The following is a 15011-nucleotide window of genomic DNA, read 5'->3' as shown; positions in this document are numbered from 1 at the left end:
CAGATGGGGGTCAAGGAAGGCAGACTTGAAAAAGGGGGGGGGGGGGGGGGGGCAGAAATTAAAGGGATGAAAGTTTAATTGAGAAGTGCTTACTAGCATCTTTTGGTAGGGAATCTCTTTGACTGAATTGTGACAGATAGGAGCCTTCCAGCATTTTCATTTAGCCACAGCCACTATAGTGAAAAAACCTCGAAGAAACCAACCAACTAACCTAAAACAAACAAAAAAACCCACCACCCCCAAAAAAACCAAAAAAAGCCCCCAAAAAACCACAAAAAACCCCCACCATAACCCAAACCAAAATCCAACTTGTTTGGCTCTCAGCGCTGATCTTTTAAAAATTATTTTTAAAATCAATTTCCCTTAAGTCTCTCAGTCTTGAGCTACCTATCACATCGCACCTCTCGCTACCAAGAAGTTTCCTCCAAGACTGGGAGGGAGAAGCACATGAACAAGCGCAGCAGACAGACCGCACTGCCCAGCAGCCAAACCCAAAAGCAGAGAACGCCATGGAGCAGCAAGGTACTATCACTGCGATGAGAGGACTGGGTGCAAAGGCAGCCACCCTGGGAATTCAGGGTGCCAACTTATAAAAATCTCTTTACAGCAGATAGCAATGCTACATGAATAATAGACAAAAGGTGGTATGCAACAGAGCCATGGGTGGCACCATTTATATACATTTAGAGAACAGCTGCAAGTCATCTCTTTCTGTTTGAGATTAAGTTCTGGTTGCTTTCTAACATTAAGTTTCGGTTTTATCTTGCATTTTAGTTTTATACAACTTTACTTGCATCGATCTAAAAAGCAACCGTTCTCAATGTACATGCTGTAGACTCCGCAAGTCCCCGGACTACCTCTAAGGGGTCTAAAACAGACGCTACAAAAATCCCGGGAATTGCTGCAGAGGCACCTGGGCCCTTCTTCACGTATTTCAGGAGCCCGTTAGGCAAAATGGATGTTGAAAACCATTTTAAAACCACGTTAGGTTCCTTTTAGTACGCAGACTAACCCAGTGCTCGCACAGAGCCAAGCACAGCTGCTTCTCGTACCTTCTACCCAGCTTCACCGCTAGAGGCCAGCGAATCCTCAAACACCCAGCACCTCCCCGGCTGCAGGGAAGAAGCGGTACGTCCTAAGTCCAAACGCAAGCATTAAGCTTTGAGTAACCAGCCCCTCCAACCGACTGCACTCCTTGCAGACCTGGTGTATGCCAAATCCCACTTCACTGCTAAAAAAGCTGCAACATCTTCATGCTCTTTTGGCCACAGCAGCTTTTCCTCTGCATGTAAAGGAACACATCGACTTCTAACGCTGGAGAATTAACTCAAAATATGGCTTTCAGTACCTGTTTCAGCCTGGTATTGCATTAGGATTTTTGTGATCATTCAGAAGAACGCTTGAAGCAAGCAATCTAGTACTTTTAAGCAAGAAAAAGAAGAGGACTGCATGGCTAACACTGCTCTGAATAACAAATGCACCTTTGCTCCCTTCATTTCACGTGAGATCGTTCAGGGAAAAAGCTGCAAATCAGAATCAGGCTCCACACTGCTACCCCTCCTAACAAAGCTTGTGTTCCGATAGTGACAAGCAACACCATGTGCCCTGAAATTGCCCGAAACTCTGTTTAGGTGTAACCACGATTAAGGGAAACCACCACAATCTCTGTGAAGCAAAAGTGGATTTGTGTAAAATGCTGGAACACAACTTTCTCACAAGTTACGTTATTTGTCCATCTTACAGACATTAACCCTCCAGGTAGATTTCTGGCACAACTGCCACTCCTATTTATCATGGCATCCAACCAAAACCCTGACAAGACACAAAACAAAACCACTATTGTTCCTGCGTAGACCTTGGTTTCCCAAACAGCAGCTCACAAACCCTACCCATGCCTAAGCAAGACAAACCTACGAGCAACGGGGCTGACAGAGGGAAGACGAGCGAGCAGGATGAAGCCACGAGCTCCCAGCACAAATGCGCAACAGAAATGGGAATGCCAGAGCTCTAGGGATTCAGTCTTTTGGGTAATGAAAGCACATGATAAATCACCAAGGGAATAAAAGGATGAAGGCATGCCCTGTCCTGCTTATGTGGGTGGGCTAGCAGCAAGAGAGTGCCTCCAGCTGCTATACTGAGCGACAACCACGTAAACTATATTTTGAACTGCTGGTAGACTTTCTCATGGCAAAAACCCAAACCTTCTGGACCATTAGCTCCAACGCAGAATCTACAGTCACGACTCACCCAGCCCCAAAAGACTTTAACATTATAATTTCTACTAACTACAGGCCTTGGCAGGATACCATCCAACTGATCTACGGGCTGCACAAAGGAATTAAAGAACAGAACGACTTCTTCCACTGCAATAACAACTCCAGGACTTAAACTGAGTCATCAGGCGCTGCAGGCCAGCCACGACTCTGCTGCCAAGTGGGTTGGCTACGTTGGAACAGCTTTCCACAGGCTGCTGGCAGAGTAACATGCCATCTCTGTCTGGAGCTGTCTATCACCACTAGAGAACACACAGCGTTAATATTTTGTGTTTGTATTGGTATCCTTTTGAACACATGTTGGGACACAGCCCCACCACCCCTGCAGGCTGACCAAGTACTCTCTTCAAGAAAGAGAAGCAATTGCAAGCTGGTTTTCTGATGTAGCAGATCCCAGGACTTCAGTCCTCTCCCCAAGGCTGACGGTGCAAGCCCATCTTGAAAACTACATGGATGTTGAATACACATTACAAGAAAACTCACTGCAACAAAAATTGCAGGATAACTTGGGTGCATTTGTCCCACCTATTTAAACTATTTCTCGCCTAGCCCTCCTGCGTGGTTGACCTCTTCAGAGCCTCTCGCAACAGCTGTAACTTCAAAACTTACTCTGAAGTATGTTACCAGTTTAGACTGAAGACTCTTTGGGACTTTACACAGTATCACATATACACTTGGTCACTTCACAAACCCTGTTCTGCTTTCCGGTACTCTTCATCTTCAGTTTTCATTTTACATTCTTGGCTCCAACTTTTCACATGAATGCAATAAAACCCACCAACTTCTTCCACTAATGCCCCATAAAACTAATTTACCACCACTGTTTGAATTGCTGCGGAAGCGAATGGCAAAAGTCCATGTTTAACTGGGACCCCTTACGCTTTTGGGAAAGGCCAAACGTCAGGGCTGTCCTTTCCCACCTGGGGGCTCATACAGGAAGGCTTGTGCTTTGGAGGGTAACTCACTGATGAATGCAATTTTGGGCAGGAGCTGGAGGAGAGATCAGGGAGGTGCATCTGAAAGCTCCGAGTGTGCAGATGTTACACGTGGGACAGGCTCATGCAGCCACACACCTAAATATGCAAGTTCTGGTGACAGAAGATTTCTTTCTCTGGTCTGATGCAATCTTTTCCATTCTGCATCACTACAATGAGGCATTCAAGCAAGCAGATCAGTTAGTCTACACACAGGATTAAAGGTCATGCCTTATGTGCCTTCAAATGCTAATATCAGTTAAGTAACAGCTTGGAAAAAATCCCCTTTTCAGTACATCCTCCCCTGCTTGAACTGAGAAGCGCATCGCTGCCCGCCTGCCACATAGCTAGTTTGGAAACTGCATTGTTTTTCCTCAGGGGTCTGAAATACTATTAAGCATGTTATAAATATTCACAAAGCTCCATTTCTCTCAGCCAAATGACAACTCGTACCTTATTATTCTTTAACTACAGAGCTTATTTAAAAAAAAAAAGGGGGGGGGGAGGAACAGTTATGCCATAACCACCTAACAACAATAAAAAAGTGTTGACTGGTGCAGGGCAAGGGAACAAGGGAAGAAGCAGCCAGCCAGTTCCAAGCTGATCCCAACAGAAAGACTAAAACATTTTACAAAAACTGACAGCAGTTCAGCAGCGTTTAGGGAGTAGTACTACTGCTATCAGATGGGAACATCTCTGAATCTTCCATTGCAAGTATGCAACAATTATTTTTATAAAAATTCCAAATCCATTTGCCAGTGGAGAGTATTTTCCAAAAAGCAGGCAATGGGCAGAAGCGGAAAATTTCCAAAAGATGATGGGCATTTCAGTATCTTTTAGTCCCCATTTAGCTGTCGCTCTTCTACAACCAGAAGAGCAGCATCTCCTCTCCTCTTCAGAGCTAGTGAGAAGTACAGAATTAGCCGAAATCAGGCCAACAAAACTACATTAAAGGTAAATTCATGCCTTCGGTCTCTTTGCCAAAAAGCGCTCTCTACCTACCCATCAATAAAAACACAAATAAACCTCTATCCCAGTGATGACAAGCTCAACCCCTGGCACATGTCAAAGCTCCTTTTTTGAACCACACTCCTCCTACGGTGAAATCAAGGGCTTACTGAAGTACTTGCCAAATTTTCATCAACTTTATTAGGGTCCGTATTATGTTCCTAGTATTTCCAAAGAGGAGCTGCCAAGCAGCTGAGTAACCAATGCAGCGGCCAAGTCTGTATGCAGGGAGGTTTTTTCCCCCCCGAAGAGAGATTAGTAGGAGCCCTAACACCTTTTGACAACAGGTCTACTTGCCCAATGTCTGTGTTTCCATGGTGTTTTATGTACTTACCATAGAGACAGGACTCAGAGAACTTTAGGTAAGTGCTGTTGTCTGAGAGCTTGTCAGTACCCCAACCTACCCAGCTGTGTGTGACCATGCAGTCCAGCTCAAATAATCAGTCTGAACCTTCATCAAGCAGTTGAACAGAAGCTGAAACAAGCCTTACTATTGACACGAAGCTTCAAAGACTAACAGCAATTAGAAGTCTTCCCCTAAACTTAGGTCTCTAAAAGCTGACTAAACTCATGACTCAAAGGAAAGATAGGGCAGAAAGGGAAATATACCACATCTCAATATGGTTCATTCCCTTAAATCTGCATCTTGTAATAAGGCAGGATTTCCGCAGAAGGAGTCACTAATGTGTGTGAAAATAAACAGCAAGAGCACAGTTACATGACATACAGCTGTGTGTGTATATGCAGCTATTTCAGACAGCTGCATGACACTCGGATGATCTGCAGGATCTGGATTTAGAACAGAATACAAGCGCCACTGCCCTCAGAGCAGAGGCAGGCGGTGGAGCCACCCTGGCTCAGCTAAGAGAGGGACAATCTCTCCACATTTACACAGAGCAGATGACGACAGAGGTCAGTTACTGAGGGTCTGCTAGGAAAACCACAATCAAGACAACTTCCACTTTTCTCTCATGCTGATATATATAGCTTTTGTTTAAATTTCTTACTACTCAAACAACTCCCAGCGATATGCAATGGTTTCTGATCCAAGCAGGACTACAGACGAGACGCTATCAGAAACAACTGTTTAAAGAAAACCTATCATGATGCACAAATTCACTTGGGAGAAGGAGGGGACACTCACTCATCCTCCAAGTTTGTACAGACAAGCATCACAATTTCCCAACACAGAACATAGAACAGTCATGAATAATTGTACAATACGATAAGGAAATTTCAGCACATACTCTGTGTGGTAACGCAGAGACTCACATGCTACAGAGAAAACAGGCCGCTCTTAGGGTTGATTAATTCTCCTCCGAAGCAAAACACACTTAAGAGACTTGACTAGTACACATTATAGAAATAAAACCAGGAATCCTGCCATTTTATTTCAAATCACAACATGGGCACAACAAAACACAACAACTGTAGGTGTTCTAGGAAGCTTCTTGTGGCTACTGTGAGATACAGCATTGCTCACTTGCCCCTCTAAATCACTGTGTGGCACGGCTCCATTTCATTTAAGAGGTACCTACATTTTCGTGGTCAGCAACAGATCTCTCGGCTGAAGTAGGTGTTATTTTAAGTGTAGAAAGCATGAGCAGATCCTTTGGGATGAGAGGCACGCTATTTATGTAGGATGTTATTACAGCGGTAAGTATCTAGTGTGAATTCTTTCTGTTATATTTAATAGCTGCACTCAACAAACTTCATTACACATGCAACGACTAGCCCTCAATCCAGCTGAACCCAGTTGCTCTCCTCTGGCAGCTGCATCCAGCGATAACCATATTCTTGCGTGGAAACCTAATCTTGCATGCGGGTAGGAGGTAACGAAAGCTTAGTCAAACCATCAGATTTCAGAGATCTCAAAAGCTCTCACGCCGACTGGCTACAGCCAAAACGCTACCTGGAAAATCTGTTTTGCACAGATTAAAGCCATAAAAGGCTTAAGTAGGTGAAAATGGTATTTTAGAAGCTGGCAGAAGCCATGACCGGCACCATGACTTTCTCAGATTCCAACGTATTTGGCACCACAACACGAATTCTTCACAAGATCTTTACTTCTTCTAGTATAGGCCAATGTTGCCAATCTAACCTATTAACTTTCCGCTGCTCTCTTTATTGACTGGCAGTGATCAGGCACAGCCTAAAAACTGGTTTTCCATTATCCCAGTAGAGAACCTCATAAGGCACAGACAGATTCACACAAAAAACCTGCTCAGTCAGGTGCAGTTGTCCGGCCCTGTACCCTCACGGAAATACCACTGTGACAATTGTTCTGCTTCTTCTGTGTGTTTCCATTTCCTACATGCCAACCCTGGGTGAAGGAACCTCTTTTAAATTCAGAAGTGAGAAGTCTGAAGCTTTCTGCTGCTCACTGCTGGGTAAGGTTTTGAGGGTTTTTTCCCCTCCTCTGAATGAGGACTGTATGTCTCTTCTCCAAACAGGTAAGGCCACAGCTTTTTTCCACCAGCTGCTGGAAAGCTTTGATGAAATCTGTGGTGGGATGGGAGAAGGGTCGCATTTCTGCTCTTAATTTCTCAACACAGAGAAAACAAGATTAACCTTTAAAGCTCAAGGAGTGAGCATCAATGTTTTGCCTACTATCAAAGATACCAGCCAGATTCTTAAATTTCCTACAGATTTTCAGCATTAAAAATAAAAAAAAAACCACTGTCAGGAGCAATTTTTATGTGGGAAGGGCTAAGCCATCAGAGTAGTGAATATCTAATAGCCAGCCAAGGGCTGTCTACTTTGCAACTTGCAGGCGGCAAAATACAGAATGCTACTGTACAACGAGGCTGGCATCTCCCAGAAGGATGAGCTCTTGCTGCCTCTCCTCTCTGTTGCTGACATCATTCCCACTCCTTCGTTCCTTCACTAGGAGAGATCCGACTTGTTTGTACAAGAGACGGCCAGCAGTGAGCAAGGTACAGCAGGCTTACTCCCCCAGCTGAGCTCCCAGACAGCTCTGCCAATTTAACTTGGTCCCGACTCAGTACATCTGCCCCATACTTGCAACGTCACCACTCTACTCAGTAGTTTTCACACCACGGCTGAGACTATGGTAAAGATCAGCCAAGATCTCCCCTCTCATTTCCCTCTAACACATGCAATTCAAAAACTAAACCTTTCCCAAGACCTGTGCTAACACATTTACCACCCTCAGCCCCTAATACTTGCTAAAAGGGCTCAGTGTTCCCCGGTACCCAAGCGCTCTGCAGAAGCTCAAGAGCACAAATTCAGTTAGGCCACAACCATGCAAGCAGTTTCACCACGACTTGCTTTTCAAAAGGGAAAATCATGGAGTTGTTCCAAAAAAGAAACCACAAGTCTTAAAATCTTACGAGTAGTTTAGCGAGCAGATGCTGAGTGTGCCAACAGTCTCGAGCTTTCTTGCAAAGGTCCTAAAAAATGAAAGCTAAGGAGCTAGCAACAGCAGCAAAAATTAGGCATAAAGCTAAAATTGGCCTGACAGGGTAATTCTGATTAGAAAGCAGAAAGCCGCACCAGTGCACTGTCACCGTGCAGTTTCTTTGAGCAAAAGGTGTGGGAGCTCTTAATAGCAGTTTAACGCTGCCAATTAGCTTGAACACTGCTGAGCTCCTCTAAGCTTCTTACATGCCACATAGCCGATTGCTAAACTTACAAAGGGTAATTGATCCTCACTTCCCTCAGCTGCACCTCTGTCCCTGTTCTCATGGTCTGTACCCAGCCAGGTTTGTGAGAGACGGCGTGAAAAGATGTGTCTATCAGAAGACATCAGCACCTTCTTGAATGGATCAGTGCCAGCGGCCTCAAATCATGCAGTCACCCACGCACTTCGTAGTTCGACAAGTGGAACCAGAAAACACGAGCCAGTCAAGGTGGGGACCTTACAAAACATGCAGGTGTGCTTCATGCTCAGCCCAGCCCTCCCATGCGCGCCTGCAAACAAGCAGCTCATTGTGCAGCCTTGTAAATTGCATGACATCACCAGAACAGAAGCTGCTATCTGTGTAAAAACACAATTTGGTTCCCAGGATACCTAAGATTTCAAATAATCCACAGTTGCTCAAAGCCATCACTGTGACCCTTCCTACCATACTAAGCAGGTTTTCCTTCCTTCTTATTCAGTTCTCGTTCCCTGCCCTGCTCAGGACCACTCATCTTTGCTCCTGAATATTAAGTACATTTTTCTCTCACAGTTAAATTCCCACTTGGCCTACAAAACACTTTGGAATCTCCAAACAGAAATGGTTATTACAAACCTGCAGAGAGGATTATAAAAGATTACATGTCCCTATTACATAGCTGCCAAGTTCTGAGAAGATTCTCAAGTGACTCTTCTCCCCAGAGCAAGGAGAGGCTTTCGTGAGAGGTTCAGGAAGCAGAAAATAGAGAATAGCAAAAAAGTTAATTATTCGTGGGAGAAAATAAATCTGCAGTCTTTCCTCTTAATTTATGCATGGTCCTTTTCTTACCCAGCACTATACCCTTTCCCCTATTCTTTTCTCCATAGTGCTCGCTCTCACCATCCCCTAATCTCCATCTTACAGCCTCTTCAGCACCAAGCACCCAGACTAGGCTGTTCCCTCTTCATCCTTTGCAGCAGTGCAGGAAGAAGACAAGAGGGAAAGCATCCTGAACTTAAAAAGGACCTTGGCCCAAGGCAGCTGTGACAAAACCAAAACAATTTAAGACCAAACACTGCTTAGTCCCTGCACATTTTTTGGGTGCGCAAAAAAAATGTACTAGTGTACTTGCAGTCAAAGCTAAACACGTGTACCACAAGCAGCACACAGAGCTGCTTGGCAAAAGCACCACTACCGAAAGTTCACAGACAGCTTTACCCCCCTCCCTTGCCAACAAGGCATCAACCAGCTGACATTCATCTGTCACAGACCAGTTTCAAGTGAGCAAGACCCTTTTGCCTTCGTCTGCCAAGGAGGGAGGTATGGGAAGAGCAAAGGCAGAGAAGCATTTCTGCTGAGACAAGAAGCCGCCACAGGAACAGCCAAGGTGATGAGATAGTGACCACAACAAGTTCAAGATGAACAACTGAAAAACAAAACCACCATCTTTCAGGCTTTCACGTGCAGTTTGGATTACATCATGCAGGCTATTTCTTTCAGACATTGTTATCTTTGGTTTTCCTTCAAGAAAACCAATATATTCATTGTTACCGATCTGAACAATCTCAGCCCATAAACTTGAATTTCTCAGAGCAAGGGCAGGATTGCTGAATCCCTCCTCCCTACTTCTACAGAAACACCGTCTCTGTGGTTTCAAAAAACGAACCCTCTCGGTGTGTGGTGGTTTTCATGACGAGAGAGAAGAATAAAGGAAAAATAAAGAACAAAAAAATCACAAAGCTCTCGGGTGATACTCTCCCCTACCTAGGGGTTTTAAATGCTTGGTCACCCTGCCATCGCTGCACAGCCTGTTGCTGCCGTACTCTGTCAGCTCTTTTCAGCTTGAACATTTCTCGAAGCCTGAGTGTGCACACAAGCTATTAAGTGCTTCTTTTGGCTTTTCTTTTGTTTTGCTTCAACAAACTTTTGGGGAAAGAGAATACAGGAGTTGTGACCACTGCTGTTGTCTTAGACAAGTTTATTTCCCTTGTTGAAGAGTTCACAGGCCACTAAAATCTACTAAATCTACTGCAACGATGTGCTTTTTGGTTTTTGCATATTATCCAGGCCATCCAGGCATATAGACTAAACTTAGCTTTCTTATTTTAACCACTTAAAACAAATGACTTAGTAAGCGACCACCTCAAGGGATTCAAATATAATGTAAAAGAAGCCCTCCAGTACTCCCCATGCTATTGAAAAAGACCCACGCTCCTTCCTTCTGGCATTTTTAAAACGTTTTCAGAAGAACCTGGAACCAGCTATTACACACCATTTCGTTGACTAGACCTACTTAAAAACAAAACCCCATACAAAAGCACCAGAACACTCCTCATTCCATTTTTCTCCCTAATGTCTGAAAAGTCTTCATACATCTCAGTAATGCAATGCTAATATACAAGGGACTGGATATTTTTTCATCCTTTAAAGGTAGTTCAGACACAAAACTTTAGAGGAAGGAGACCAGAGCTTACATAATTGCAGTGGGGATTCTTAGCCATATTTAGATTTATGCAAAGAGGTGTCTTATTGCAAATAATCTGAATTCTACATTTAATCCAGTACAGCAAGGTAATGACCTGTAATACCTCTTATATCAGCTCTACTCTTTAACCTTTAGCTAAAGGTTATATGAGGTTAGCTTCCCTTTGTAATTTAACCCAGCTATTGTACCTGGTCTTAGGGAGGGAAAGCTGGCTTTAGGAGAAAAATCCACTTTGGGTAAGTGTAAGGAGGTCACCACCAATGTGGTCAAGGCAGGACACCGAGTCGCTGGCTCACAGCAAGGTTCAGGAGCCTTCCAGCTCACAGCTCTTTGCTCTCCTTATTGCTACATGATGTCAGTATTTGCAAATTGAAGTTCAATTTTGTTCTGAAATCTCTGAATACAGCAGGTGATTTCTTTCTTCTTGCTTACTCTATATGGTGTTGAGGGAAACTGTGAAAGAAAGAGGCAACGTGGGAAGAAATAACAGTGACAGAGCAGAGAAATTGCAAGTGCTAAGCTAACACTGTGTCAGGGGAAATACATTCTCGTAGGCCAGCTCGGTTTGGACACCTTAGCCATGCCGCGATCAAGGCTCCCGAGATACCACCAAAACAGGCGGAACAGGTTTACTATGCTTTTGGCAAACCCAGGTAAGCATGATTAATGTATCCTTTGATGATGGGCTAGCTAATTAAAAGGATCGGTAGCTAGGGTGCAATATTTCAAGTATTCTTCAACTGGGTTTTCCCTCTACTTAATATGTTTCCTTCTCTCTGCAGTCGGCTCAGCTATGAAGAATAAAGGCAACCTCACATCCTCAGCCCAAACACCCAAAAGCCCCCACCTACTTAGTACTCCCTCCTTACTCCTGCTATGTTAACCGAGACCTGCAAAATACAAAGCTTGTGAGGACAAACCCTTTTGTTATACACTATGCTGCTTTTTAGCTGACTTATCTGATGCTCAGTGGTAATGCCACAAATCCCCGAAGCGCAAACATACACTTGTTCCCAATGTCTTCCCTGCCATGTGTTTTGCAAACTCACACCATGAAGCCCCCCCAGCAAATCCAAACCCCCTTCTATCAATCAGAAGGGTAAAGCCACAAGTGCTCATCTCCAAAATCCTAGAAGGAGAACAAACGAACCCAATAAGGATAAATAACCAGTGGGGAGAAAACGTCTTTCCTACAGCAATGCTAAACAGAAATGTATAGGTCACAACCTTGCACAAACAGGACTGATAACATCTAATTAGCAGTCCTGCTGCGCAACTGCATTTTGTAACAATAAATCCAACCAGGTCTGGAGGAGAGGGAGAAAGGAACCTTTATATAAATATAGTAATTTTCATCCAGTTTGAAGAGATTTGCTTTATGTTACTGTTCCATGGGGTTCCCCCCCAGTAGGAATAATCAACCCACACAAGTGATTCTATGAGTTATTACTGAAATTAATTTCGCTCCCATTGGGAAACAATTTACAAGGGGAGCACAGATTTTTATTAATTAATTTACTTTTAAATCGAAATACTAAGAATTCTGTTTGCTGCCAGAAGATGGGTGGAGAAGGTAAGGAAAGTTCACATACCCAAGAGACTTATTAACTAGAACCAACTTGGACAATACATTTGAGAAGCATTTCCTTCCAGCTACTGTAGATAGCTGTCCTTAACATGCCTTTACTTAAGCAGCCAATTTTCCACCACTGAGTACAATGAGATTTCAAAACACACACGAAACCAGAGTATAAACAGACACAAACAACCACTTGGTGATATAACAAAAGAAAATACAGGGCGAAAAAATCGAGCTTCTCTATTTTCTGCCCATTACAAAGTATCTTGGCATTGGAAACATATTCCACTCCACACACATGCACTTTTTTTTTTTTTTTTTTTTTTTTAAGTGACAGCATTGTCACAAAATACCCTGCTTAGCTGTCTTTGCAATGGTGTTCTTGAACAAAAATTAATTCTGGGGGTTGAGGGATAAATTCCACCCAATATTATCGTACAGGGAATCGCATTTCAGATAAAACAAGCAGCAGTTGATAAAGCATGAATGAGGCTCAGCAGCAAAGACAGCAGGAGGGAGTGGTGAATCAGGCAGAGCTAGTCCACACTAGCAGTACAAAGCAAGAACATCTAAAATTCGTATGAAGACCTTGTCACAGACAGCAGGAATGACAAACAGATGAGAGGCAGCACCAAAGAGTGAAAGATTAAGGAACAACACCCTTTCTCCAGAGTTTTAGCTTGGTAAAAGACAGGCGGTGCTGCTTCCACATCGTTAAGAGCTGGATGGTACCCTACCCCCAAACCCCTGACGGATGTCAAACTTATTTTGGTACATATCTGGCGATAAAAGCCACGCATGGCATCTTGTTCATTTCCTCCTTACCACTTAGTCTGCCAAAACTTTAAGCTCTGCCTTCCTTGCCACTTCTACAAGCCAGTACTATTTATTCTGCTCTCAGTGACTAATGATGATCATGCACATCCCTTGCCTTTGTAAAAGCCTCTTTTAACAATGGTACAAGAACTGAAAATGGTTATCTTGGTACCTGGAACTAGTTTTGCTAGCCCTGATGCAATCAGACACGATGATGAAAAGAAAAGGAGGGGGGGGGGTGTGTTATAAATTTTTCTTTTCCAAACTGTCATGTGATTAAAATCCATTAAAATGCAAACAGGCCTGAATTTTATTTTATCCATCAGTGGCCACACTTCACTGTCCCTGGGCTACGACTGTCTCTTTGTGAATTCTCTGCACATAGAGGAGTCAAGCTCTAGGTTTCGGAGCGATCAATCTAGTAAACCTTGCTAAATATATATGTGTGTGTAAATTTTATAATGACCTCCATTTTTCATGTTGATTTACATTGATCATTGAAAAGTACATTCAGGTTCATGTTTGCTCATCTCCGAATAAACAAAGTGAAGGCTGTTGGGTATCCAAAGACAAATTTGAGACATTACAGATGTAGACAAAACCCATCATCACCCTGAAAGCATTTCTCTTTGAAATTATGTAGCCATGCAAAGTTATTCAGAGCAGAGATTGCTATAAGTGTTTTCAATTCAGCCTGGGCCTGCTGGGGGCAGGGAAGGAGTCTGATGAGGCTCTATGCTGTCACTTTTTTCCCTTCCATGTACTCAACAATTCAGAAATATATGACTCAGTACGGATGTTTTTCTTCCCCTTGCATTCTACGGTTTCCATTTCTCAGGACACTTCTCCTTAAGTCCATATGTCTAAGTTCATATATAGCACATCTACCCAGAGTTTTCCCATTAAAATAAATACATCTACATCCATTTGAACATGCGATTCCCCATCAAGCACAACCACGTAAATGAAATACAGTCAGTGCACCAGCTGGGTTCATCCTGCACAGGAATATTTCTTTTCTCATCTGCAGACTCTGTCCCCTTTTTCCTCAGCAGAAAAACAAGCCCGTTTCAGGGACATACAAGTCTGGAGTTATAAATTATAGTTTCCACAGTAACAGTAGGAAGGTGTCAGAAGTCTGGGCACATATGCTGCACAGCACGGCTAGGCTGTTGTAGAGCTAGCATCCACCAAATTGAAGATGCTACATACGCACACAATAAATTGTTTTGGTTGCTGCACAAACACAAATTTCTCAATTAGTACGTTTGGGCCATTCATGTCTTATGTTAAAGCAACTCAAAACTCCAGCTCTACACATATGACTCCCCTCAGACAAACCCAGTGGCATTTTATAATTACATTTAAGGGCCCACGCTTCTTTTTATAGACATGTAGCATTCACAGAAAGCTCAGAAGAAACTCCACAATGAAGAAGGAAAAACATATTTCCTGGAAAGAAGTTCTCCCCTTTTGCAGCTATTAGAGTATATCTAAGCAGGAGCTAACGATCCATCATTGGGCAGGTTTTGTGGCAAAGTGCATTGAGCTCGCTGCCGCTGGGGATAAGCCATCTAAGAACTACCTTGTTAGCACAGCTAAAACAGTGGCTGCTGCACCCACATCTCTGTATGTGGAAGGGAAGGGAAAAAAGAAGGAAAAAAAAAATCACCAGCAGTGCAGTGTCAGATATGGGTGAGCCTAAGAGCTAGGCCAGCCTGGGAACAGCACAGGGAGCGCCTGGTTATCATCAGTGCGGGGCTGCCCAACCCTGCCGTGTGCTCACCAGCATCCAACGCGCGTGCCCGAGGGCACCAGCCTGATTTTGGACACATAGAGGATTTGCGTCTGCAGGACCAAGACAAGGAAAACTTTGTACCATCCCTTACTGACATACGTCGGCTTGCTCTTTCCCTATTGTTCATTACGTACACTGCTACTCCACTGACTTTTCTGAAGTACCAGCGTGACTAGCTGAGCTGTTTCCTTGAGATTATGTATTAACAGCAAAAGATATATAAACCTCTTAATGCCTAACCCCACAAAGTCACAAGGGCCTCACCTCCCACCTGATAAAGTATTCAACTTTCCTAGGTGCCCCGTGCTTTCTACAAGTCTGGATTAAAAGGCTTTTACCGACATAGGTCATCACCAACATTGAGACATCATAAATAAGAGTCAGATCTTCATGACAGTTACACATGCGAGTGGGGGTGGAAGTCACAGTCAGGAATCATGAAATCCAACCTCAAGACA

General features: G+C 43.6%; 1 protein-coding gene across 8 annotated transcripts in view; it reads right to left on the bottom strand.

The window, feature by feature from the left end:
• RASAL2 (RAS protein activator like 2) overlaps positions 1-15011 on the bottom strand; it is a 187936-nt gene that overhangs the window by 104651 nt on the left and 68274 nt on the right. The gene's annotated exons all lie outside the window — the stretch shown is intronic.

The sequence above is a fragment of the Falco peregrinus genome, chromosome 10 (genome assembly GCF_023634155.1).
Source record: "Falco peregrinus isolate bFalPer1 chromosome 10, bFalPer1.pri, whole genome shotgun sequence".
Classification (NCBI taxonomy): domain Eukaryota; kingdom Metazoa; phylum Chordata; class Aves; order Falconiformes; family Falconidae; genus Falco; species Falco peregrinus.
This window is presented reverse-complemented; position numbering and strand designations above follow the sequence as displayed.